This window comes from Callospermophilus lateralis, chromosome 6 (genome assembly GCF_048772815.1).
Source record: "Callospermophilus lateralis isolate mCalLat2 chromosome 6, mCalLat2.hap1, whole genome shotgun sequence".
NCBI classification, from domain to species: Eukaryota; Metazoa; Chordata; class Mammalia; order Rodentia; family Sciuridae; genus Callospermophilus; species Callospermophilus lateralis.
Genome location: NC_135310.1, coordinates 75,523,965 through 75,549,888, shown reverse-complemented (window position 1 = coordinate 75,549,888; position 25,924 = coordinate 75,523,965).

Sequence of the window (25,924 nt, the reverse complement as noted above, 5' to 3'; positions counted from 1 at the left end):
CAGGGCTGAAGACACTTGTTCCCCCTTGTCTTCCTGGTGTACCTTTACTGAGTAAAATTCCTTTCCTACTTCACCATTGCTTCTTTTCTGTTTGTCATTTGGGGCAAGTGGCCAGACCTGGATTGTTGAGACTCCCCAAAATAAGTCCCCCTCACCCCAACCTAGAACTCCGGCAACACTTTTATAATTGGAGAAAGGACAGTTACCAAAAATTTGTTCTTAAGTTTTACTGTTTTGTTTGGCTACTTTGTCATACTTTGACAGTTCTATCCCACACCTGGTCAGTCTATTTCTCTGGATATCAGCAGGATTGATGGGTGAAACATATAAACACCACTCATCATTCATCTCCCAGAGGCTAAAATATGAAGTATCCTTTACCAAGAAGATAAACCCACTGAAGATACTGGCGTGGCTCAGGGCAACTCACCACCTTCTCTAGATGAAGTCCTGAAAGCACATCGTCTACAGAGAAAGGTCAGGAACTTTCTTATAAAGCTCTATGACACAGTAATTAAGTACATAGAAGCCATGCTAAACACATGAATTTTTCCATAATGAAGTATTGTCATTTATACACTGAATTTTTAAAAAAGTACCTTTGTAAATGTTTTATATGCTTACTAGATTTTTTATTAAATATAATTTGATCCTTCTAATAGTGAAACATGATTATCACAAACATTATGCTATAATTAGAACAGCTGAGGAATATAAAATCCTTGCATTTTAAAGTTCTTTTTTCTCAGTAATTTCGATGATACATGATACAATTTAAAACTTTCGAGCAATAGAAGAGCACACAATAAAAAATAAATCTTCCTCCTACTCTAAAATCTTTAGTCCTATTCTCAAAGTATCCATTTTAATTTCTTAATGTTTCTAAAAATTTTCTATGTATAGACACTCATGTTCTGAAGTTCTGCTGTATAAGATGGAAACATAAGGTACCCATTGTTCAGTACCTTGCCTTCTTTTTAAACCTAACAATATCTTGATACTTTTTTCTATATCCAAATGTGCATATCTAACCCACACTTTTTAATAGCACAAAGTTATTATGGATCATTAAATATTCAACCAGGGGTTAAGGATGTAGCTTAGTGGGAGAGCATTTGCCTAGCATGCATGAGACCCCAGGTTCATTCTCTCTCTGTGTGTGCACACACACACACACAAAGAAAGAAAAGAGGAAAAGATAGAAGGTTAATTTTCAGCCAGCCACATACTAATGATCATTTGCTGCTGAGGATATAGATTGGTGGTAGAGTGCTTGCATCATTTCCAGTTTTTCATGATTGTAAACAATACTATAATTATCATCGTATTCTGGTAATATGTATAATTATAGTTTTAGGGGAAGTTGGTTTTTGTTTTTTAAATTTTTGTATTTTGAGTGATAGGGATTGAATCCAGGGCCTTGTGCACACTGAACACTAGCAAGGCAAGTTTTTAGAGGTAGAATTACTGGATCAAAGAATGAATATTTTAAACTTGAATGGAGACTTCTAGAGTACTCATCAAGAAGTGATCCCCTGAAATATGTTAATTTTTATGAAACTAATAATTAACTTAAATAATTAAATTTTAAAAGGTATCTTATTTTTATTTGGATTTACTTAATTTTGAGCTGGGGCAAACATTTCACAACTTGTAGGTCATTCATGGACATTTTCTTCTGTGAATTGTCTTTGAAAAATCTCAAAGTTTTAAATTTTAATCTTTAAGTTTGATTTTTGGCTTTTCTAAGGTATTTTTATAACAGTTTTATGTAGTCATATTTATCTATCTTTTGCTTTTTAGACTTGCAGTTTTTAAGTAATGCAGATTTTTTTTAAGTTCCCATGTTTTAATCCTAGAAAGTTACAGTTTTATATATTCAGATTTTTAATTCATCTATAATTTATTTGAGGATGAGGATCAAAGTAGACATCAATCCTTTCTTTACCACTATTTTTTTTTTTTGTACCTGGAATTGAACTCAGGGACACTCAACCACTGAGTCACATCCCCAGCCCTATTTTGTATTTTATCTGGAGACAGGGTCTCACTGAGTTGCTTAGTGCCTTGCTGTTTCTGATGCTGTCTTTGAACTCTTGATCCCCCTGCCTTAGCCTCCTGAGTCACTGGGATTACAATTGTGTGACACCACACCTAGCCTCACCTTTAATTTTGAATTCTACTAAATTACAAATATTTGTGTGTCTATTAATAAAAATGTTCAATAGATGAAATTAAATGTTTTAAATTTGTTATTATGATTACAGATTTGATTATCTAGTGCCTATTTACCAGCGTGCATTATCAAAGAGAAATTAGACATAAGTCACATCTGTTAAGTTGCACTGGGATTTTCCATCAATGACTTTTTGCCTTGTCATGATATCCTTATATCCACTGGATTCTTCACTGTCATGCAGCTTTTTGTTTCTGGAAATGTGTTCCACATTTCATCTAAAATAATAATTACCAGGGTGTTTGTTTAAAATACAGATTGCTGGGGCTGGTGTTGTGGCTCAGTGGTAACACGCTTGCCTAACAAGCATGAGGCCCTGGATTCAATCCTCAGCACCACATAAAAACAAATAAAGTTATTGTGTCCAACTACAATTAAAAATAAATACTTAAAAAATACAGATTGCTGGGTTTCATCTTGTACCTACTGCATCAAAATCTAAGTTGATCCCAGAAATTTGTACTTTATTTGGCAGTTTGAGAACCATGATTGCATCTCTTAGTAAGCCAGAAATGTAGGTAAGGAGCAATATGGTTTGTTTTCATCTTCGAATGCCCCTGTGGCATAACTAAATTGAAAATGGTAAAGCCATTTGTTCAGCTATGTGAGCTTCACTCTGCACAAATAGCTGAGACATCCAGCAAAGGAATCTGCCCTAAAGATAGCCCAAAGCACCAAAACAACTATCCCCTAGTTACAGACACAGAAACAGGCAGCAGACAGTTTCTTGTTTGAGATAAGCTTTTTTAATCAGCTGCAGCAGCAGCAGGTAAGATGACTGACAGTCAGAAAGGATAACCTGAGACGTGATGTCTAACACACACACAGAACAACAAAATCTCCCCAGAACTGATGGACAAGAAGCAGGCTCACTTGACACATGCAAAGCAGCCAAGAATATTCTCTGCTCTTTCAGTCAAAACAGTGTGGCTAATCAATAATGCAAACATCCTGTTTCTCAGGCTAACAACCTCTGTCACTTGAACCCTCAGAGAGATAAAGAAACTGCTGGAACAATTATATGTAATCTTCCTTTGGTCTGAAATGTCAATAGACTAGGCAAATAATGCAAAGATAGGAAGGAAAATCTCACAGGTGAAAAGTAATTCGTTTAACATTTTCCTATTTCTTTTTGCTTTGCACATGTCTCCTCCCACTTCCATTTCAGAAAGATTTCAGTAATGGGCTATCAATGAAAGGCTTCAGAGAAGAAACAAGTTTTATGCAATATTGGAAAAAAAGAAGCAATTGTATCAATAGAGTGGTTCAGTTATATTTATAGCACAGTATGGATGGATGAGGGAATGAGTCCCAAAAGAACTTCTTCCCCCAATTTTGCAGGGGAAATCTTTGGATATAGTGGATGTGGTAGGGGTTTGTCTAAAAATCTGCATCCCCTTGGGTTGGCCAATTTTGCTGTGAAGAGTAAGGACACAGCAACCTGTGCATTCTCCTGTGTGTCTGTATAAATGGCCATGTGCAGCTTTAAGAGAGAATGAAGAACTTGGTCATAGGGAATCAGTGCCACTGTTATTAAAGAAAGGAGATTTTCTTTGGATGATGATTTTAATATGAATAACAGGAATCTTATGATTATGATTTGGAAGGTCCAGCAGTACCAGTTGGTCCAGCTTAAAGCTATTCAATGGAAAATATGTTTAAGGGGAAAGAGGGAGACCCAGTCATAAACATTATCCAGACAGGCCTCCTTAGTCATTCCACAATTGTCCTCATTCCTGAACTCTGGCTGAATCCGAGGATAGGCAGATTCATTGTACTCTCAGCCTCTAATAATTGCCTGGGCCTCTCTGGGGCAGATGCAGACATCCTTCAACAGTGGGAGCCTCTACCTCTCTCAAAGCAAGGTGGCTCCAAACTTCTCCAAACATTTTCGAGGCAGGATGAATCAGCTACTATTCAACAGACCTTCTGCATACTCACACATTCCCCATACTCACATTTCCAGGGAAAAGAGGGAATACAGGTTTTCCAACTTTATCTTTCTTGATGTCTGAGCAGATTGAAAGGACCCTTGTGCCATATTTTTCTCTCCAAGCCCATTCTTCACCAGAGTTGTTTTACCTTGGGTCATTCTTTGAAACATTAAAGTAGGTTCCAAAAGAAAATGAAGTGAGGAGTAAGGGAAGGGAGACAAAGAATTTGTGTATACCAGAAAATTGCCAAAGGAATAGAATATCATAAAATGTAGAATGGGAGATGTTGATAAAGAAAGGGGGAGAAACCATTGTGTACACTGACTCCTAGATTTCAGAGAATTGAGACATCACTATCCTTATTTTAATATAATATAATCCTCCTCCTCCCCTCAAAATACCATATTTTTAAAATCAATTTTGAGAATTGTTCATATTGTTTGAGATAATTAGAGACATTCTGGATATAGTTCCAGAAATGAGGTTGCTGTGGCCTAATGCACAAAGCACACAAAATAGACCCTCAAGCTTCATGCCAGTATCTTAGTTTGATGTACTAGCTATCTATTGCTCTGCAACCAATTACTCCAAATTTAGAAGATTAAAACAACAAGCATGTTATTTCATATAGTTTCTGAGAGTCAGAAATCTAGGGCCATCTTAGCTGGGTGATTCTGCAATAGGATCTCTCATGAAGCTGCAGCAAAGTTGTCATATGGGGTTGCAGTCATCTCAAAGCTCAACTGATGCTGAAGAATCCAATTTCTATCAAGCCTCAGTTCCTTGCTGGCTATTGTTCAGAGACTTCCGTTCCTAACCTCATAGGCCTCTCTGTAAGGCTGCTAACAACATTAGTGGTTGGCTTTGCTAGCAAGGATACAAAGTAACTGGAACTTTCATACTTTATATGAATATGAATAGTACATTCACTTTAGAAAACAGTTTGACAGTTGGTTATAGATGTAAATATAGCATACATTCATATGTGTGCATATACACATTTATGTTATGATCCAGCAAACTCTTTGCTAGGGATTTATCCAAAAGAAACTAAAACACATGTCAACATTAAGACCTATACATGAATGTGTACAGTCACTCTATGTATAATAACAAAACGCTGAAAATGATTCAATTGTTCCATCTCATAAATGTGCATAAAAGCATAGCACATCCATGCAAGGGAATGCTGTTCAGCACTAAAAAGAAAACAAGTTATTGACACATGCAATCCATGAATGAATCTCAAATTTATATGTCAAGCAAAAAAAAAAAAAAAAAGCCAAACACAAAAGACTAATAGTACAATTCCATTTATATGATATTCTGAAAAGGGCAAAACTATAGGCACAATGTCTGGATTAGTGGTTAGGGGTAGGATGAGAGGGTTGACAAAGAGGCACAAAAGAAGATCTTTCTGTCTTTAATGAGTGGTAGTTACATGACTGTACATTTTAGTCTTTACTCAAGCCTATATCCATGTCGAGAAAGAACATATTTTACTATACATAGATTATATATCAGTAGACTTAACTTTTAAAAAAGAAAGTAAAAAGAAAGAAAGACTGGGAGTGCGAGGACTAAGTGTGTAGCTCAGTGGCAGAGCACATGCTCCAAATGTATAAGGTCCTGAATTTAATCCCAGCATCTGGTGGTGGGAAGAAGAAGAAGAAGAAGAGGAAGAAGAAGAAGAGGAAGAAGAAGGAGGAGGAGGAGGAGGAGGAGGAGGAGGAGGAGGAGGAGGAGGAGGAGGAGGAGAAGAAGAAGAAGAAGAAGAAGAAGAAGAAGAAGAAGAAGAAGAAGAAGAAGAAGAAGAAGAAGAAGAAGAAGAAGAAGGGCATTCTACTCAGAAGTAACAGCAAGAGAAAGGCATGGAAGTATAAGAGTGTGGTGTGTTCAAGAGATTGCCAACAGTTCCATGTTATAAGGTCAGGACATTCAAAGCAAGAGCAAGCAATGGAATCCTGAACTTTTCACTTTCATTTCCAGCTTTTGCCCTGAACTCAACATATGCCACCCAAAAGACTGCATCCTCCTCTCCCTGAAGATACTATCATGGCTTATCATTTTCTTAACTCCAAAGTTTCCCAAATTCTGAAAACTGGAGCATTCTTGACTGCTCTCTTTACCTGTCCCACCAAATTCATGAGGCTGTCTTGCAGTACGATGGTTTTGGTGCTTCTGGCGGCACGATGATGACACTAGTGGTTTTCTGTTTCCTTCTTATCCCTCTGCTCACATAAAGTTCAGGCTTTTATCTCCTCACCAGGTTTGGCATGCCAGCCCTCTAACTGGTTTTACTTTTTCTGGAGTTTGAACCTGGAGTTTTGTGCATGCTAGTTAAGCGTCCTTCAACTGAGCTACATGTATATCCCCAGCCCCTCTAACTGGTCTTGGTGTCTTTGGTCTCTCTCCCTTCTGCAAGGTCATTCTTCTGAAAATACCAACCCCATCCCATTACACCCTAATCAAAAATCAACTCTAGGTCCTTCTCAATGAAAAGACTCCCTCTGTTTGATCCTAATCTACTTTTTAAATCAGGTTGCTCACTGCCAGCTAGTTTGATTCATTCATTCTCCTCTGTATGCATTTCCTTTAGGATACATCTTATAATTCTGGGATGCCCTCTCTCTTTAAATATTTGTTTGGTGTTTTTCTTTCCGTTAAATATGGGGTCTTGCCATGTTCCCCAGGCTGAGCTCAAATCCATGGGCTCAAGTGATCCCTCTTCCTCAGCTTCCTGACTAACTAGAACTACCAGATGTGCAGCCGTGCCTGCATTCCTCTCCATATACTTAAATCCCCCTCTCTGAGGGGAGGAGGAGAGGGAAAGGAGAAATACCAAGCCAAATTATATTGTTATTCTGTTTGCATGCACAAATATGTAACAATGGATCCCGCCATTATATATAATTACAATCTAGCAATAAAAAATATGGAGGGAAAAAACCCTTTTGTGAAGACCCAGCTCAAGTCCTACCTCACACTTTCATTCTCAGTGTAATTCTTCAAGTCACACTTTCTTCCTTCTCCAAACTTTACAGCGCTTATTTTTCCTCCTATTTGGGATTTTAGTGTTTATATTGATACTAAAGCCCTTGAAAGAGTTCAAGCACTTTCCTCTTCATCATCTGGTTTGAAGTCTTCTCAACAAATCTGTGGGGCTATTTCTAGTTCACAGATAAGGAAGCTGGGGCTCTACAATTTACAGTGGTTTGTGTAAGCTTACATGGCTAAGTAGTAGGATTTAATACATTTTTTTTTAATTTTTATTATTGGTTGTCCAAAACATTACATAATTCTTGACATATCATATTTCATACATTTGATTCAAGTGGATTATGAACTCCCATTTTTACCCCGTATACAGATTGCAGAATCACATCGGTTACACGTCCACTGTTTTACATATTGCCATACTAGTGTCTGATGTGTTCTGCTGCCTTTCCTATTCTCTACTATCCCCCCTCCCCTCCCCTCCCCTCCCCTCCCATCTTCTCTCTCTACCCCATCCACTGTAATTCATTTCTCCCCCTTGTTAATACATTTTTTAAATGAAGACAGAGTCAGAAAGTCGACTTAAGAATCAAAAGGAAGTTTGAGACTGTTTTTAATGGGGAAAAAATACTTAAAATCAGAGTTTGGCCAAAATTATATTCATATAGACCACCTTGTCTATATGTCTAGTAGGTTACATTATGTCTAGTAGGTTACATTAAACGTACAGTTTAATCTAAACAGGTCAACAAATACATTAAAAAAAAAAAGAAAAAAAAAAAAGCTTAAAGCCTGGAAACGGTACCCTCAGTAAGCACTTATTTCTGCTTTTGCAACTCTGGAGCGGTGTGGGAGAATTAACTGCTGCATAAAATGTGGAATTAAAATTAAAAAGCTCTTACGTATATTTTTAGAGAACAGAAACAATTAAAATTAAATGTAACTCAAAATCCAGTTAGTAGCATTGGCATTTAAATTGGCTGTTTAATTAGCAAAATTCTGTATGATTAAAGTAGTCACTTGAAAACGTCTTTTATATGCTCCAGTTCTTAGATGATCTACATAACCTGATCTTTGTGTTCCCCTCTGGAATTGACTTGTTCTGCAGTTTGAGTTAACGAGCATCTGGACTAATGCTTTAGAAGGGAGCTTATCAGAATGAAAGCAGAAAGTGAATCTTATTTGACAATAAAATATAATAGGCCTCAAAAAATTGTTGCTTATTTCCAGTGTATAAAGGAATATAAGAGAGAAATCTTTGTCTTCCTGTTGAAGTCTCAGGACCCTGTCTTGAGTCATTGGGTAGGTTGATATCTTTCAGGATGTTAATGAATCTGAGAGTTCTTGAGGTTGTGCTCCTGACCTAAAAACATTTTAGAAATAAAAATCACTTTTTTTTTTTTTAGGTACTGAGGATTGAACGCAATCATTTTCTATCTCTAAGCTATATCCAAAGCCCTTTATTTATTTATTATTTTTGAAACAAGCTCTCACAAAAATGACAAAGTTGGCCTCAAACTTGCCAATCCTCCTGCCTTAGCCTCCCAAGAGAGGCATGTATCACTGTTTTGCAGGTTTAAAAAACACACTTTAAAAAAAAAAAAAAAAAAACTCCCTTACACACACCTATAGGAAAATCTTTGAGAAAGGATATCTAGTTCAATCCTTTTTTTTTTTTTTTTCTTTTTGTTTAGAACTAGACTAAAACAGATAAGATTCCAACCCAGTTTTTTTGTTATGCTAGGGATCAAACCCAGGACTCCATGCATGCTAGGCAAACACTCTACCACAGAACAGCAACTTCAGCCCTATAGTTTTAAAATTCCCATGGCAGAGCCACCTAGATACTACCCAAATGCATTTTTTCCTCCTGTACACCTAGAGGACTACAATTCCCAACTCCCTTGCACCTAAAAGTGGAACCATATCATCAGTTCTTACAAATGAAATGTGAGAAGGGATGTGTCATTCCCCTACAGAGGCACTTAAGAGTGGTATGCCTTCCCAGAATGCTCTCTGCTTTCCTCTATGGGCTACTTGGGGATGCCAGGGTGCACCTGAGTTACATTTGAAGGTGGCTGAGCCTGATCTTCAAAGTACTGTACACAGACTCTCCTACACATTGTGCTACACAGCCTCACACCTCTGAACCCTCACTTCTGAATGCCTTGATCTTCAAAGTGAACAAGAAATAAACCACTATAATCACAAGCTCCCAGTGTTTTTAAGAATTGTTACTAAGCTATTTCTTGAGTATTGTCCCACCTACTAACTCTCCCACTATGACTACAATCCATAGTGCGGTATCTAAACAGTGTTGCCCCTTTGTCTTTGTCATCTAGTTGCCTATGACAGAGACCGAGGGATTTTGTCCCTTTTAGGGAGCAAGAATATTTTTTTGTTCAAACCTAAGAAAAATTCAAATCCCATCTCCCTAGGAAAATAAGCAAACACACAATGTGCTCAAAATCTCACCTAAAATTTCAAGATGTTTTCAGAACTTCAGATAGGCCCCAGACTAAGAACCCTGGTTTTAGCAATTATTGTGCCAGCAATAGAGAAGAGCCCTGAGAAAGCCGTAAGTACATACTAGGTCCAAGTTTTCCAATTTTACTTATCTTCCTTTTCATATATCATTACCCATTTCTATTCTTGCTTTTGATCTTTGAACTTAAAAAACAGAAAATTTAGGCCTTCAAATTGATTTTTCTCTCTCAAAGCAGAGATGTCAGTATAATAGTCCCAATGCCAAACATCGATTCTTGTGACTATTCTTTTTGATTTCTTTATTGATTGTGAGCAGTCTCTGCTTGAAAACTAACAGCAATGGGATAGTCGATATTCTATGCCAGGCACTGTGCAATGGTTTTTGGAAACAGAATCTTAACTCTCTAGCCTGACCCTAAGACCTTTTTAATTTTGCCCTTGTCAATCTCTCTAACCTCACCTCTCATCTGACTCCTACATAAAGTTTTTGTTCCAATAATATCACATCGCTCACAGTGCACTGGGTCTACCATGTTCTTTGATAAATTTGTGACCTTTCCTGGAATGTCTTTTCCCTTGACTATACGAAAACTCACCTCTAAGATGAAGCTAAAACATCACCTTCTTGGGAATCACCCTGGTTGGCTCACTCTTTCTGAGTGAAGCATCTCCTCGAGAGTTCCTAAGGTCTTGTGCAGGCTCCTGCCTCGAGATGCATCACACACAACTGGGATTTACTGCTCTTCCTCCCATTGGACTGCTGCTCCTTTAGGTTAAATACTGTCTTTTACTGCATATTCTTTATTAGCACAGTACCTGACATAGATTGAAGCATATCACATTCTCAAAAAACTCGCCTTCAAGGCAGGTAGTTAGGGATACATGAAGGAAAACAACCCATGTACAATATCATGTGTTAAACATGCCAATGGAAGAATACGTATGTATTCTGGGAACACATGGGGTAGAACAATTTGTTCTGGCAGAGCAGAAGGTGACAGAGAAGGGGAGAAGGAGATATTCAGGGAAGGCTTCACAGAGAGGACTTTCGAATTGGACCTTGAGAACTGAGTTAGAGTTTTCCAGAAAGAGGAAAGGACCACATGAAGGGAAAATCTCTACCTCAGCATTGTACAACCTAATTGGCAAACGCCATAGGTCCTATCTAGACTTTTCTGGCTAAGATGGCTCAATCATCTCATTCCTTTGTCAATTCCAGTCTCCCCAGGGTTTACTCTTGAGTATCTTCCTATTGAACTGAATCATTGATCACCTTGACCCAGGAATGTAGCCTAGAAAGTCTTCTTTGTGAACATGACAGACATGCAAATTTGATTTCTGTGACCTTGGTTTGAAAACACTGGAGTGATTTGCCCCAAGTGTAGCAAGAGCTTAACTGAATTCTGAGAGTATTTTATTAGTTAGGTCTTCTTTAGTTGTCAGTATTAAAAACTCATCTCAAGTGGCTCATCGGTGGAATGCTCACCTAGCACATGTGAGGCCCTGGTTTCAATCCTCAGCACCACATAAAAATAAATAAAATAAAGGTATTGTGTCCAACTACAACTAAAAAATAAATATTGAAAAAAAACCTATTAAAAAATTAATCTCAAATTAGTTTAGGCAAAAAGAGACTTTCGGAAAGATTGTGATGTCTTATAAAATCAAACCATAAGATGCAAATATACACCTGGACTTCAATCTCTATTTTTCAATCTTAGTTTGTTTCTCCCAGGCAACTCCATTCAGTTCCTTTATAATAGCCTCTTCCATTTCTCAAGAAATATGACTGCTGATGGATCTTAAACTCCATTAAGACAACTATGGAAGAATTCTTAAGTACTCTGGGAACCGAGGTTAAAAAAAAATCTAGGAGAACTCTGACCAGATGTAGGCCAGATTCTCACCCTTGGACCACCATAGTAAACTGAATGATGCCCTCTCAAAGATGCTCATATCCTGATCCCCAGAATCTATGACTAGGTACCTTACATAGTAAAAGGGCATTTGCAGATGTAATTAAGTAAAAAATTTTGAAATGGAGAGATTATCTTGGACTACCTGGATGGGCCCAATGTAGTCATAAGTTTATTATTATAATAAGAAAGCAGGGGAATGAGAGGAAGAGATAAAGAGAGAAGCAGAAGTAAGAAAGGGGAGAAGATAATATACTGGTGACCTCAAAGATGGAAGTAGGGGTTGGAAGTGCAGATCAGTAGTACAGTCAGTAATACAGTGCTCATTTAGCATTAGTACAACCGAGAGAGAGAGAGAGAGAGAGAGAGAGAGAGAGACTGAGACTTTTTTAAAAAGAGAGAAAGGGTTTATGAGCCAAAAAAAAAAAAAAAATCTAGAAAAGGTAAGGAAATAAATGCATTCTCCCCTGGAGCCCTCAGAAGGTAGGCCTGCTGACATTCGTTTTAACCCAGAGAAACTGATTTCAGACTTCTGACCTACAAAACAGTAATAAATTTGTGTTGTTTATAGTCAAGACATTTGTGGCAATGTTAGAAGTAGCAATGGAGAAGTAATATGCCAATCAAATATGACCAGAGAATATGGCTAAGGTTTGTCCAGCTTGAGTTCAAGTTCAATTCTGCCCTACATTGATTTTTCTACTGCCAACATCGCCCATAAAATGTCTGTTCTAATCTACATTAGAAGGTCAACAATTGTTGGATTTTTATTTTTATATAAACTACTAAACTCCTTGAGTATAATCCTCAATATCTAAAATTATAATGAGTTGGTAAATTGAAGGAAAGGATTTTCATATGTAAATTTCTAAGTCATTTTAATATATATAAGTCACATGTAGCATAACAATTCTGCCAACAAAGTATTGCATACATGATGGTAGTCCCATTAAACTAAAATGGAACTGAAAAACTCCTATTCCCTAGGACATCATAGCTATAATAATGCTGTAACACAACTCATTATTCATGTGTTTGTGGTCATGCTGGTATAAACAAACCTACTGCATACCAACTCAGTTTGGGCTTGAACTTGCATCCTCTTACCACAGCCTCCAGAGTAGCTAGAATTATATGTATGTGCCACTTTGTTGGGTATCCAGCCCAATTTTAAGTGCCTTCTGAGGGCCATAAACAATACTATGGTAGCATGCCGCAGTCTGGCTGGGCACAAAATCACGAGCCACTCAAGCAGGAACAAACTTTATTTTTGGAACTCCCCGCCAATGCCCCGTAAGCTCCCAGGAAAAAATGCGAACCGACACTTGCAGCGTTCTCCCGAACCCTCCAACAGGAAATCTCTCCTCCAGAATTCCCTCCTACCGCACTTCCCCAACCAATGGGAACTCTCCAGGAGTCCCGTAGCAGGCCTAGGTGGACAGCAGGGATCTAATATCCATATGAATGCAGATCTTAACATAATCATATCATCTCAATGGCTTGCTGGCGTCACCTTTCAACCAAAAATGCCATGCATCATACTACTTGGCTATGGCTCTTAGCAGTAGCATAAGAAATATATTTGTTCTTTGTCTCCAGTTCTGTCTCACCTGAAACCTTTGGAATTTCCTGAGTGATAAAAGAGAAACAAAAGAAAGACATGTCTCTTCTGGACTTGGTGGCACACATCTATAATTCTAGCTATTCAGGAGGCTGAGGCAGAAGGATCATAGGTTCCTAGCCAGACTCAGCTATGTAGCAAGACCCCATCTTAAAATAAAAATATAAAAGGGCTCGAAATATAGTTCAGTGGCAAAGTGCTTACCTAGGATATGCAAATCTCTGGGTTCAGTCCTCAATACTAGGGGGAAAAAAAGGACACATCTCTCATACATCCCAAAACTCACTATATTGTATTGCCTTAAGAGAAAAAAATTCAGAGTGAAAGGAAAGAAAAAAAGAGAATTCAAAATATCTCTGTTGATGAGACTATTTTTAATCAACACACCAAAAACCCAAAGTAAATCTTATCTCCTTTCCATGTTTGTTTGTTTTTTAGTTTTGTTTGTTTGTTTGTTTGTTTCTCCTCCTCCTCCTCCTCCTCCTCCCCCTCCTTCTCCTTCTCCTCCTCTTCCTTCTTCTTCTTCGCAATTCTGGAGATAGAACTCAGAACCTTGCACATGTTAGGCAAGTGCTCTACTTGTTGAGTTTTTATTCAATAAAGGCCCCAGCCCTTTAACCCTGTTTCTGTTAAGTATAGGACAAGGTGTTAGAAATCTTTCATTCTTTACGTATTATCATGAAATGCATTGTCCCTGACTACAGACTCCTCTGAGAACAAAACAGACTAGCCTTAGTCAAACAAATGGCAATCCCTTGTTTCATTCAGTAATAAACTTCTAGCAAACCTTCATCACTAATCTAAATATCTGTCTTGGCATTGGCATTAGGAAGGAAGATCTTAATTACTGCAATGCCTATTAGCTCTTCTATTTGATTCAAACAAGAAATCATATTTTTTTTCTGTTGGAAATTAAATGTGATTTGATTTATTGGTTTCACAAAAGGACTAGTTTATCTAATATAATATCAGACATGTGCCATAGATTGAATTAACTGAACCTGAAGCCTCAAGGATTCTGAGTATATCGAGAGGTCGCTAAATGAAAGAGCAAGGGTACCTAATATTTACTGTACAAGTCTTAGTCTCCTTTTTAGGAAACTTCCAGAAATGAAGTTACTCTAAGAACTAAGTATCACAAATATGTTATAAGTTAGATGTTTTCTAATTCCGTGATTTCAACAAAACTGAAGGAGCACCTAAATGGGTTGTCACTGAGATTATTTAAAAAATAAAATGCAATATTTATAGCACATAACTTGAAAGAAGTTTTAAAAATGGAGTGATGTTGCCACAGTAAAATATTCTATCTCCATTACTTACTTATGGGAATAAAGATTTCTCAAAGCTTAATCATTAAAATGAAAACATAGAATTGATGCTGAAAATGTCATCTTCTTTTAGTGATAAGAAGTGATAAGTAATAATTAACCACACAGATGGGCTTAAAATGGGTGGGAAAAATCCACATCATAGGATTTCTGGGAAGAATAAATAAACTAACACAGAAAAGACTTAGACAATACCTGGTACATAAAAAATGATAATACAAATCAACTATTGCTGCTATCATTATCACTATTAACTCCTGCATTTGTCATTGAGGTGACAATCATATGAATTACATCTATCTCCACATGCATTTCCAAAATGTTTTATATTAATAATTTATTAAATCGTAATATATGCATGTTGTTTTGGTAAATAGGTACTTTAAATAACTGTAATGCTTCCTCACTCCAGAAAAACATGTTTAACATTCAGCCCTACAAACATAGAAAATAAAAGTGTTTTCAGTTCAATTTTTATACACATTTTTGTGGCTGAGAACTATGGCAAGACTATTTATCAAAGATTTTCAAGCATCAAAATATATTACTTCAGACTGAAGGTACACTGTAGAGAAATGCAATAGAATAACTGTACTGATGGGGTAGATATATTATGAAAATATTAAGAGTCCTTCCCTGGAGCTCTGTCTCTGATTTTCCACTCAACTATACAACCACTTTGTTACAAAGCTTTCTCATCCAATTAGCCTCTTTATCATCAACGTTACCTACAAGAGGAGGAGCCCCTGAACAATGTCTCTACACATGACCTTGCATTTTTATTTTATATTTCCAAGTATCTCTGGAACAATTCCAGTTACTATTCTCCTAACCACCTCAGACATAAACTTATTCAAACCAAGCTTATTTCTCTTCCAATCTCCTACTCTGTGTTTGTTAGTACTTTTTTTTCCCTCTAATGCTGGGGATCCAGGTTTGGTTAAAACTTTTGAAGCAATAAAGTGCCTTTACGCATATGCTAGGCAAGCTCTCTGCCACTGATCTGTCCCATGCCCAGATTTTGTTTTTTGAAGTAACAAAGAGCCTAATATGAATAAGGTTTTTTCAAAGGGAACTTATTGGCCCATATAAATGGAACTTGAAGTAAGAGAGAAAGTTGGGTCATAACTGGATTTGGGGCTGTCTTTCTTTGGAGCTCAGCCTCTTCTACCACAGTATTACCACCCACAGACTGACTCCACGTGACAGCAGATGGCTGCAGAAGCACAATATTTAACAATCTCAGAGCTCTAAACTCAGCAGGCAAGAACATCTGCCTCCCTCCCAGAAACTTCAGGAAAAGACTTCTAGAGTCCACCTACCAGGGGCTGATGGAGTCAGATGCACTAGTGCTACACAACTGAGATTCCAAGAGGAAGAGGCCCCCAGAAAGACTCATGGGCTTTATCTACTACCAGGCAATTCCAATGCCAGGTCACAACTCAGTTGTCCACTTCCATTTCAAGCTGGTTTTACACTTTGCTAATAGTATCCCTGATGTTCTTCTGATAACTTTTGACTCTTCCTCTTGTTTGAGGGTCATACTCATTTGGTCATTGGAATATGATGATGAGAAAGAGTAGAGACAGCCTCAGCTTAAATTCTACCCTCTACTCCTTACAAGGTCTGTAAATTTGGGCAGGTTTACTTAACTGCTCTTTGCCTCAGTCTCTTGATCTATTAAATGTGGGTAGTGATAGTATCCACCTCCTAGGATACTGTTCCATACATGCTATTACTATTATTATTATTTCCTCTACACATGGCACAAAGCTCATAAAGACAATATATGGGAGGATTTTAGCCTGTGCATGGTTCCACACTGCTTTTCTAGCTTTACTTTCTGTAATCAGCCAACATCTATTTACTCTCGGGGTTGGGGGCTGCCATCTACTTTTCCCCATATTCTCAGTGTTTGCCATTTTCTGCTTCTCTGTTTTGTTTAGTTGGTTCATTGTTCCTGAAAGCCCCCTGCTTGGTGTATCTGAGCTTATGGGGGTTTTGGTGTTGATATCTATGGTTCTTTTGCTTTGGTGTTAGGGCATGCTAAAACAATTGCAGGCTTGGTTGCAACTTTTGAAGCAATAAAGTGCCATATAACAGCATGCTTATTCCTAACCTGACCTTTAGTAATAACCAATGCAGCCTCTTTTCTAGCAACAAATTTGAAGTATTGCTGAGAAAAGAGAGAATGCTACTGATAGACAAAAAAAAAAAAAAAAAAGAATGTATACACTTCAACATAAAATTTGAGCAAACATGTTTTTTTACTGTTTGGAGGGCCAACTAGAGTTTGATAAAGTGGGTTAGCACTCTGGAAAAAAAGGCTATAGAGTCTTTTGACCATCTAGGGGGCATCAAAATGTGTTCTAATAGGATTACTTATCTCTGTGCCTTCACCAAAGATAAGAATATTTGGGCGGAAAAAAAATGGGGAAAATTTGAACAAGTCCTTCTAATCAGCATCACAAGTCAAGATTGCCCCAATGGTTCTGGGCCTGTGGTCCCTGGGGTATGCCTTCACAATTAACCCCATAAGGGATGCCATTTCAACTCCTGTGCTTTCTATATGTTGTACAACTAAGTTTTTGTAACCTTAGAGATAGTGGAAATCGTGTAACTTGTTGCACTCTATAGTTCTTAGCCAGAACTGAGTTTTGGCTTTAAAAAAAAAATAAAAGTTCATAATCCCACAATCCTACATCTGAAATCTGAAAATCTCTTAACACTAAGACTTTATTCATAATTCACTTGGCAGTAAATCCTGACCCAATCTGGATCCATTTAGCGATAAATCATCTTCCAATACGAGGAGATGTTTTATGATCTTTATTCTTGTGTGAATCTTCACATTTTGTTGAGAAATATTGGCATGACTGATGATGGGTTCCTTTTCTGAATTCAATGGGGGATATAAAACCTAAGGGTTTTAGATATGAGATTATGAGCCTAAGCAGATAGAAAAACATCTACAAACATTTTTTTTTCTGTCATTTGATCTATTATTTGGAGGAAGTGGTTGAGATCAGGTCAAAAAACACTTCAAATAAGTAATAATGGACAACATGCAATTAATTTATCTCCATATCCTGCTTACTAGAAACTTTTTAGGATCTTCTACCCATGCATTTCAAGGAAATGTTGGCAAACTTGTTTGATTTTCTGTAGATACTGCATGTCCTAAAGGTTACCACGTTTGTGTATGTATCTGCTTCTTCATCCAAAATTTAAAGCTTTTCTGCTTTTGTTACCTAACTCTCTACTATCGTCCCCAGAAAGTCAACATATGCCTGAACAAGGTGGTCATTCACTGCTCCTCTAGAGGCATCAGTTCTTTTGTTCTAAATATAACAGGGTGGTTCAAAGCTTTGGAGTTTTTTGGTTTTGGTTTTTGGTTTTGTTGTGTTGTGTTTTTCCATCTTCCTTTCTCTAGGTAAAGTTTTCTAAAATTTGTTCTCCTAATCTGCCATCAATACCTTTATTATTTTCTTCTTTTTAACTCTTTTTAAATCTTCCCATAATCATTGACTTATTTTAGGAATAAATCTTTCATGTTTATTGAGATGCATGCAGATATGAAGTCAAGTATATTAGAATTTCATATAAAGGGAACAAGCAACTGGGGAAAGATGACTGTCCTTACACGTCTTCAACATGATTTCCAGCTACTGTAATCATGCAGGCATCACCTCATTCTGAATATAAAAACTTGGTCACCTTGGGCTAGGTTATAGCTCTGTGGTAAAGCACCTGCCTCATATGTGTGAGGCGTTGGGCTTGATCCTCAGCACCACATAAAAACAAATAAAGATACTGAGTGTTTGGGCTGGGGATGTGGCTCAAGTGGTAGCGCATTCGCCTGGCATATGCGAGGCACTGGGGTTCGATCCTCAGCACCACATAAAGATATTGTGTCCCCCTAAAACTAAAAAAATAAATATTTTTAAAAATAGATACTGAGTGTTTATCTACAATTTTAAAAAAATTAAAAAAAAAAAAACACAGTCATCTTTATTTATGGGTTAATGTGACTTTTTTGCCCCAAAGGTAGGGCTTACAAAATATGGATCTGGTTTAGGAATGGCTTAAATCACTCAAGCAGTTTCTCTGTCCTGTACATGCCCTCCTACACAGTTCAAGTCATTGACCAACCTGGAATTAATTGAATCATTCAGTCTGAAGACACTGAAGATTCTCAACAACACACTTCCCAAGAAGGCATTGCTATAGTCTGCCATTGCTGAGTAGATTGTTCAAATTGTAAGCCTTGTACAAGCAGAAACCTAAAAAGCAAAAATCTCTTGAGCTCTAAGTGTAGGTTACTAATTAGAGATGCAGAATTATTCTTATGCAAGACAATTTGTGATGTGACAAATTGTAAAAGCATGATCCTAGCAGAGGAAGATGTGAGACCTCCTAATTCCTGAATTAACATTCAGAGCTTCTTTGTTATTTGTGCCTAGTTCTGTTCTCTAAGTGATACTTTCATAAGTAGTAACAATAGCATCTTGTGACCAGAACAGCTCCAGCACAGACATGATGATATCGAAATAGTAAGAACCAGTAGTTTATGCCCATCATAACACCTTCCAATAGACTAAAAACCAATAACACTTGACACATTCAGAAAACATCAGAGGCAAATGCAATGTTTCTTAGTCAACCCAGACTGCCAGAACAAAATTCCACAGACTGGGTGGCTTAAACAACAGAAATTTATTTTCTCACAGTTCTGAAAGCTGGAAGTCCAAGGTCAAGTTACCAGTGCAATCATATTTTGGCAGAAAGAATGAATGAAAGTAAAATAGAGAAGCCAGGTACAGTGGAGTATAACTATAATCCCAGTGGCTCTGGAGGCTTATGCAGGAGGATCTCAAGTTTGAGGCCAGCCGGGACAACTTACCAAAACCCAGTCTCAAAATAAAAAAATAAAAATAAAAAAGGCTGGGAATGTAGCTCACCTAGGTTCAATTCCCAGTACAGAGAGAGAGAGAGAGAGAGAGAGAGAGAGAGAGAAATGCTCTGGTGTCTTTTCTTACAAGGCACTAATGCATTATGTAGGTCCCACTCTTATAACATCATTTAAATCTAATTACTTCCCAAAGGCCCCATTTCCAAATAGCATCACATAGGGTTTAAGGCTTCAGCATATGAATTTTGGTGGAGGTGGGGCAGGCACGTTTCAATACATAGCAACTTTGTAATACCATTTCAGGTTAAGAAATGAAATAGTTATGCAGAGTCTTATTTTGTGGGAAAGGCACCTAGAAGGCATGATAAAGCAACAGAGGCTCAGCCAAGAGGTACAGGTGAAGAGGCTTTATGGGCACCTACACACACACACACACACATACACACACACACACACACACACACACACACAAGTTCATGGTATGACATCTGAGAAATTCCCCCCAAATGATCTTTAACAAAAGAAGCAATACAGACACACAAGTGCCTGGGTTTGATCCCCAGCACCACAAAAAATTTAAACAACAACATCAAAAACCTTATCTGTCTATTCTTTTAGATAAATTTACATTTCAGAGTAATCCTGGTGTATTTTAAACAATGCCACATAAAGATTAACCAGAGAAACAATAAAGAACAGCAGTAATTCTCCCCTGGCTCTTTGAGCTGCTGAAGCAAAAGTATACATATAACTACAATAGACACTTCACAAGGAACACTCACTCCTCTGCCATTACTGGATTCAATCAGCTAAGGGGAAAAGGAGTTGTTATTTATCATAGTTTTCAATTCTTTCACATTCTACACTTCCATGCCTCAGAATTGGGTTTGGACTTGAGGGGATTCCGAAAGTAATAGACTGATTTTGAAGACCTGTTCCTTTCTTGACTGATTTTTGAGGATTGTTTGTTTTATTTTTACTAATAACCAAATAGGTCTCCTCCTGCCCAAGACCGATGTCCTCCATGAATCTTAGCTTCATTCTGCTCTGATATTTTTCTTTCTATGAAATATATATATATATATACATATATATATATTTTTTTAATTGAAGTACTGGGAATTGAATCCAGAGCCTCATGCATTCTAGGCAATTGCTTTTCCACTGAGCTACCTCTCTAGCCCTTCTTATCTTATTCTGAGACAGGGTCCTACTAAATTGCCCAGATATGTATCAAACTTGTAATCCTCCTGGTTCAGCCTCCTGAATAGCTGGAATAACAGGCATGTGCTCCTGTGCCTGGCCTTTTTAGGACTCTTAAAATATTGATTATGTATGTATTATGCAATAATTCTCTCTATCGTTCTCTTAGATGACCATGTACAGCATTAAAAAATATTTGATACATGGATATCTTTATAAATAGCTCTAATTCACTACTTATGTATCTCTTTACGGTTTTTTAAGAGATGGATTGAAAGCGAGTACAGGGCTGGGGATGTGGCTGAAGCGGTAGCCCGCTCGCCTGGCATGCGTGCGGCCCGGGTTCGATCCTCAGCACCACATACAGACAAAGATCTTGTGTCCGCCAAATACTAAAAAATAAATATTAAAAAAAAATTCTCTCTCTCCCAATCTCTCACTCTCTCTCACTCTTTAAAAAAAAAAAGAAAAGAAAGCGAGTACAAATTGTGTACAGTTGGACTTCTTAGAAGTCTCTTTATTATTTACACTAATCCAAGAGCCTTATCTTAAGTTGGAGTATAGCTCAGTGGTGGAGTGTGTGCTTAGCGTGTGCTTAGAGTGTGCTCAGCCTACACAATGCCCTGGGTTAAATCCCTAGCAACACCATACACACACACACACACACAAAAAAAAAAAAAAAGGAAAGAAAGAAAATGAAAAAAGAAGCAGGACACTTGACACATCCACTCTTGGATGCCCAAATTTATCTGGAGAGTCAGTCTATCAAGATTATCCCTCTTCCAAGACAAGGCTTTGGTTTAGAGAAGTTCATACCTGTCTAGGGACCACTTACTAGCATTTCACTCTTAGGGGTTTTTGTTGTTGTTGTTGTTGTTTTTTTCCTTCAATGTTCTTTTCTTATTTTAGAACAGAAAGAGGATTTTGTCTTTTAATTTGCTCTCAGGAGTTGACAAAAGATATTTTGTTTGACCAAATCCTATTCCAGCTCCTGAACTTCTTAAAGACCTATCTGTGCACTTCCTACTAAAATTCAGTTTTAGCAAAGAATCTGTTAAGTCAGGGATGCCCTCCTTGATATTTGATCACCTTATATATATGATCAGATTCCTCATCTTCCCCAACAGATAAGTTTGGCTCACTCTAGCCTGTCTTTAGCAAGACTCCTGTTAGGCCTATTTAACCAGAATCTTCCCTTACCCTGATGTTTTTTCTCAGTAATCTCCCATCCACTGATACCCTTCCCTGCTCTTTGGCTACAAATTCCCATTTCCTCATCTGTATTTTGAGCTGAGTTCAGTCATTTTTCTCTGCTGCAAAATTCTATTGAAGTAGTCCTAATGCCTTTCATGATGATCCTGAATAAGTCTTCCTTACCATGCATTAACAGATGTTATTAAATATTTTTTTCCCTATGATGCTGGTAATGAAATTCAGAGCCTCATTCATACTAGGCAAGGGTTCTACTAGTGAGTTGCACTCCCCTGAATACTTTTTCTTTAACAAAATAAAAGAGTGGTGGCAGAATGGAACTCAATAATCAAGTGGCTTTCAAATCTTTCTGCCTTGTCATTGGGCCTGAAATTTTGAACTTACAAAGCAAGCAAGCAAATAAAATCAGGAAATTATTGCCTGGCACCTGGTCCTATTGTGATGACTTTGTCCTTGGGGCAATGGTGGCCTACCATCCAGTTAGGGGGTGGGTTAGGGAACAAAATAAAATTGGTTCAATGTCAAAGGTAGCCTAATAATTATTGAAGTTCTTATTAAAATAAAGCTTGTGAGAAACAGAATTTACAAATACATTTAAATTGTTATTGTTAAATGAATCATAAAATTAAGTTGGTCACATTCCTTCAGGTTTCCTCAGTTCTTAACTCATCTTTTTTTCCTGTGGAAATCCATTAACAATCTTTTATCTGTATATGAAAGTTTTATCATTTGATTGCTGTGAAAAGCAGTGGTTTGCTTTCAGCAAAGATGACATTTTGCCCCTAATCAAGTAAGAGAATAGTGCTCTAAGGAGCTGCTACTTGGTGTTAAAAAAATGGAGACTCTGCGTCTCTGAAAAAGAATGTGTTTGCAACCATTGATCTTAGGGAAGATTTAGAATAGGAAGTTAAATTTGCTTGCTAAATTCATCACCACATAATTCTAGAAATTAATTGTAGATAATGCAAATGTTTGTGTGAATGAAAATTATGTACATATACAAAAAACTGGAGGAAAGTGAATTTAGTTGCTGAAGATACATGTTATAAGGCTATTCATTAAAAAATGATTGATATTATGTTCTTCTTCCAATATTTTCTACATTCTTATTATTGCTAGTCAACTATATTACAAGAGAAATTTATTACATTCATTGTATTCCCATTAATATTTTTAAAGTTAGTATTATATTGCTTTTCCACTTTATCATTGCACAGCTATTGTTTTTCCACTAAGCAATGATTCTCACCATAAGGCTGAAATCAATACACATTTAACAAGTAATATACATGGGTTTATCATCAATCAAAAACCTCAAGGACCTAACACTGAACATAGTAAAATTGAGTATTCATTTATCCTTGTTTTTGTATTTTGTAAAACTTTTTTTAAAAGAGTTTGGTTTATTTTATTAGAAAATAATGCAATTCTCAATATTAATTGACTAAAATGTTTAAAGAAATATAAGTCAGAAAAAAATATTTACTGCACATAACTAGAACAAGAACATTTATAAGCCTTTTCTCCCACATTCCTTCCCTCTGGTATTATAGTACAGCAGGATATTTTGAGACTACTATTTTGCTTTTGTGTGATTTTTACATAGAAAACCTTCATTTAAAAATGGTTTAGAGGCAGGAACTTTGCTTTCCAGGAAAGCAATATCAAACTGATATTTTCAGGAAAAGCTGCATGAAACACAAAGTTGCCTTTCTTTTTTAAACTTGCTTTTGATAACCTGATTATAATAGTTATACTTAAGTTATACTTAAGTTTAAGCTATAAACTTGGAAGACAAGATATTAAAGAATAATTAGAATATGTTACAAGTCAATATTAGATATAGAAAGGGAAAGCTATATTAGATATAGAAAGGGAAAGCTAAAATATTAGATATAGAAAGGGAAAGATAAAATTCAGGAAAGTAGAAAACATGCCCATAGATGGGCCTTCATATCAAAAGAATACTACTACCAATTAGAGGTTCATATAACAAAAACCAGACAATTCCAGGCATGAGATATATAGAGATGGTAGAATTGAGTTCCTGCCATGAGAACATACCAAAATTTTCATACATCTCTTGGCTTGTTTGCGAAGTGCCTGAGAATTCTTGCTCCCTGTAGTATCATCCTCTGTAATATAGGTACTTATTCCTTTATACATTAGCCCATTAGTCCAACCTGCCCTACGGTTACCGCTGTTGACCGGTGACGAGTCCTTGCTTCCCCAATGTTGAAAAATAACACCAGAGAAGCACGCTGAGGCAATGTCAGAGTAGAAATTAGAAGTTTAGAAGTTTATTAAAGGACAGCAGAAAAGACTTCTCCTGGAGGAAGAAGGGGACCCAAGACATGGAATCCGTGGAAGTGCGGTTGTCTGTCCATTTTATAGTTTTCAGTGATGGAATGTAGGTGGGAGGGGTGGGACATAGGTGGGCCAAAGAAGTAATCTGGGCAGAAAGGACTTCATTAACTCTTCTTTGGGATGGGCTATCTTCAAATCTGCTGGGGGCTGTTTCCTGGACTTCATTAACATTTCAAGGGTTGCTCAACTTTTCTAGGAATTCATCCTCATGGCCTCCATTTTAGATTTCACTCGATATTAGACCCGATTTACCTAACTACACTGCCTACCTAACTTTAAATCTGGCTTCACTACTTCTTGGAGTTCTGGAAAATACCTGCAGGTTTCTCTAAATTGCTAGGAGGAATTTCATGGTTGAGTTTTTCCAAAGAAATAATGCTCACATGTATTAGGATGACATTGCATTAACAAGAATAGTATGACCCTCCCTTGATTAGTACAAGGAAAAGAGAAAAGGAAAATTTGAAGCAATTCTTTTTATACCTTACTTATAATGAATTCACTCAGTGTTGTTGGAATGTCAATGTTGGATGTACCTAACACTGAACATAGTAGGTAAATATGTTATCGAAAAGAAAATTTCCCAAGGAATGTTTTGATAAAAGGGTAAAGTAAAAGAAAGAAAGGGATTAAACACTTAAGAATAAAATTTAACAATTCAGAAATAAATCTCTGCATAAATTAGGAATTATGTAGGATTAACTGTAAACTCCCTGAGTTCATAAAATTCCATAGTCATTTTTGACTCCTCCATAGAACTTCCTCAAAGAGCTATCCTCCCTGCTTCTGCCCTTTGGTGTATAAGAGTACAAAGACCAACAAATGGAAAAGGTATAAGGACCATTTAAAATTCACAGTTTACGGGCTGGGGATGTGGCTCAAGCGGTAGCGCACTTGCCTGGCATGCGTGCGGCCCAGGTTCGATCCTTAGCACCACATACAAACAAAGATGTTGTGTCCGCCGATAACTAAAAAATAAATATTAAAATTCTCTCAAAAAAAATGAATAAAATAAAATTCACACTTTATGTAAAGTCAGGGCCTCTGGTCAAAGCCACAGACTTCTTGGCTGCCCTATGGCTGATACTTTTCATAAAATATGACACAAATTAAATGTAAGATAACCCATCAAAAGTTATAGAAACTGCATTAGGGTAATGCTATGGTTTAGATACTAGATGTTCCCCCCAAAACTCATGTGTAAGACAATGCAAGAAAGCTTAGAGGCAAAATGATGGGTTATAAGAGCTCTAACCTAATTAGTTCATTAGGACTGATATGGATTAACTGGGTGGGAACTGTAGGCAGTTGCGGAGTGACTGGAGGAGGTGGGTCACTGGGGGCATGCCTTTGGGGTTTGTATTTTGTCCTTGATGAGTGGAGCTTTCTTACTGCTTCCTGATTTCCTTGTCCTAACACATTCCTCCTCCACAACCTCTGTCATTATGGTCTGCCTACCCCTTGGGCCCAGAGCGATGGAGTCAGCCATCTATGGACTGAGATCTCTGAAACTGACTTCCAAAATAAACTTTTCCTCCTCTAATTGCTTTTGTCAGGTCTTTTGGTCACAGCAACATTAAAGCTGACTAAAACAGGTAACGATTATCACTCCAAGCCTTAGTTAGTATTCCTTTAGAATAGGGTGATTTTTTCAGAATCTTACATGCTTGCAACTGAAAACAGCTTTTATGAATAAGAATAAGATAGA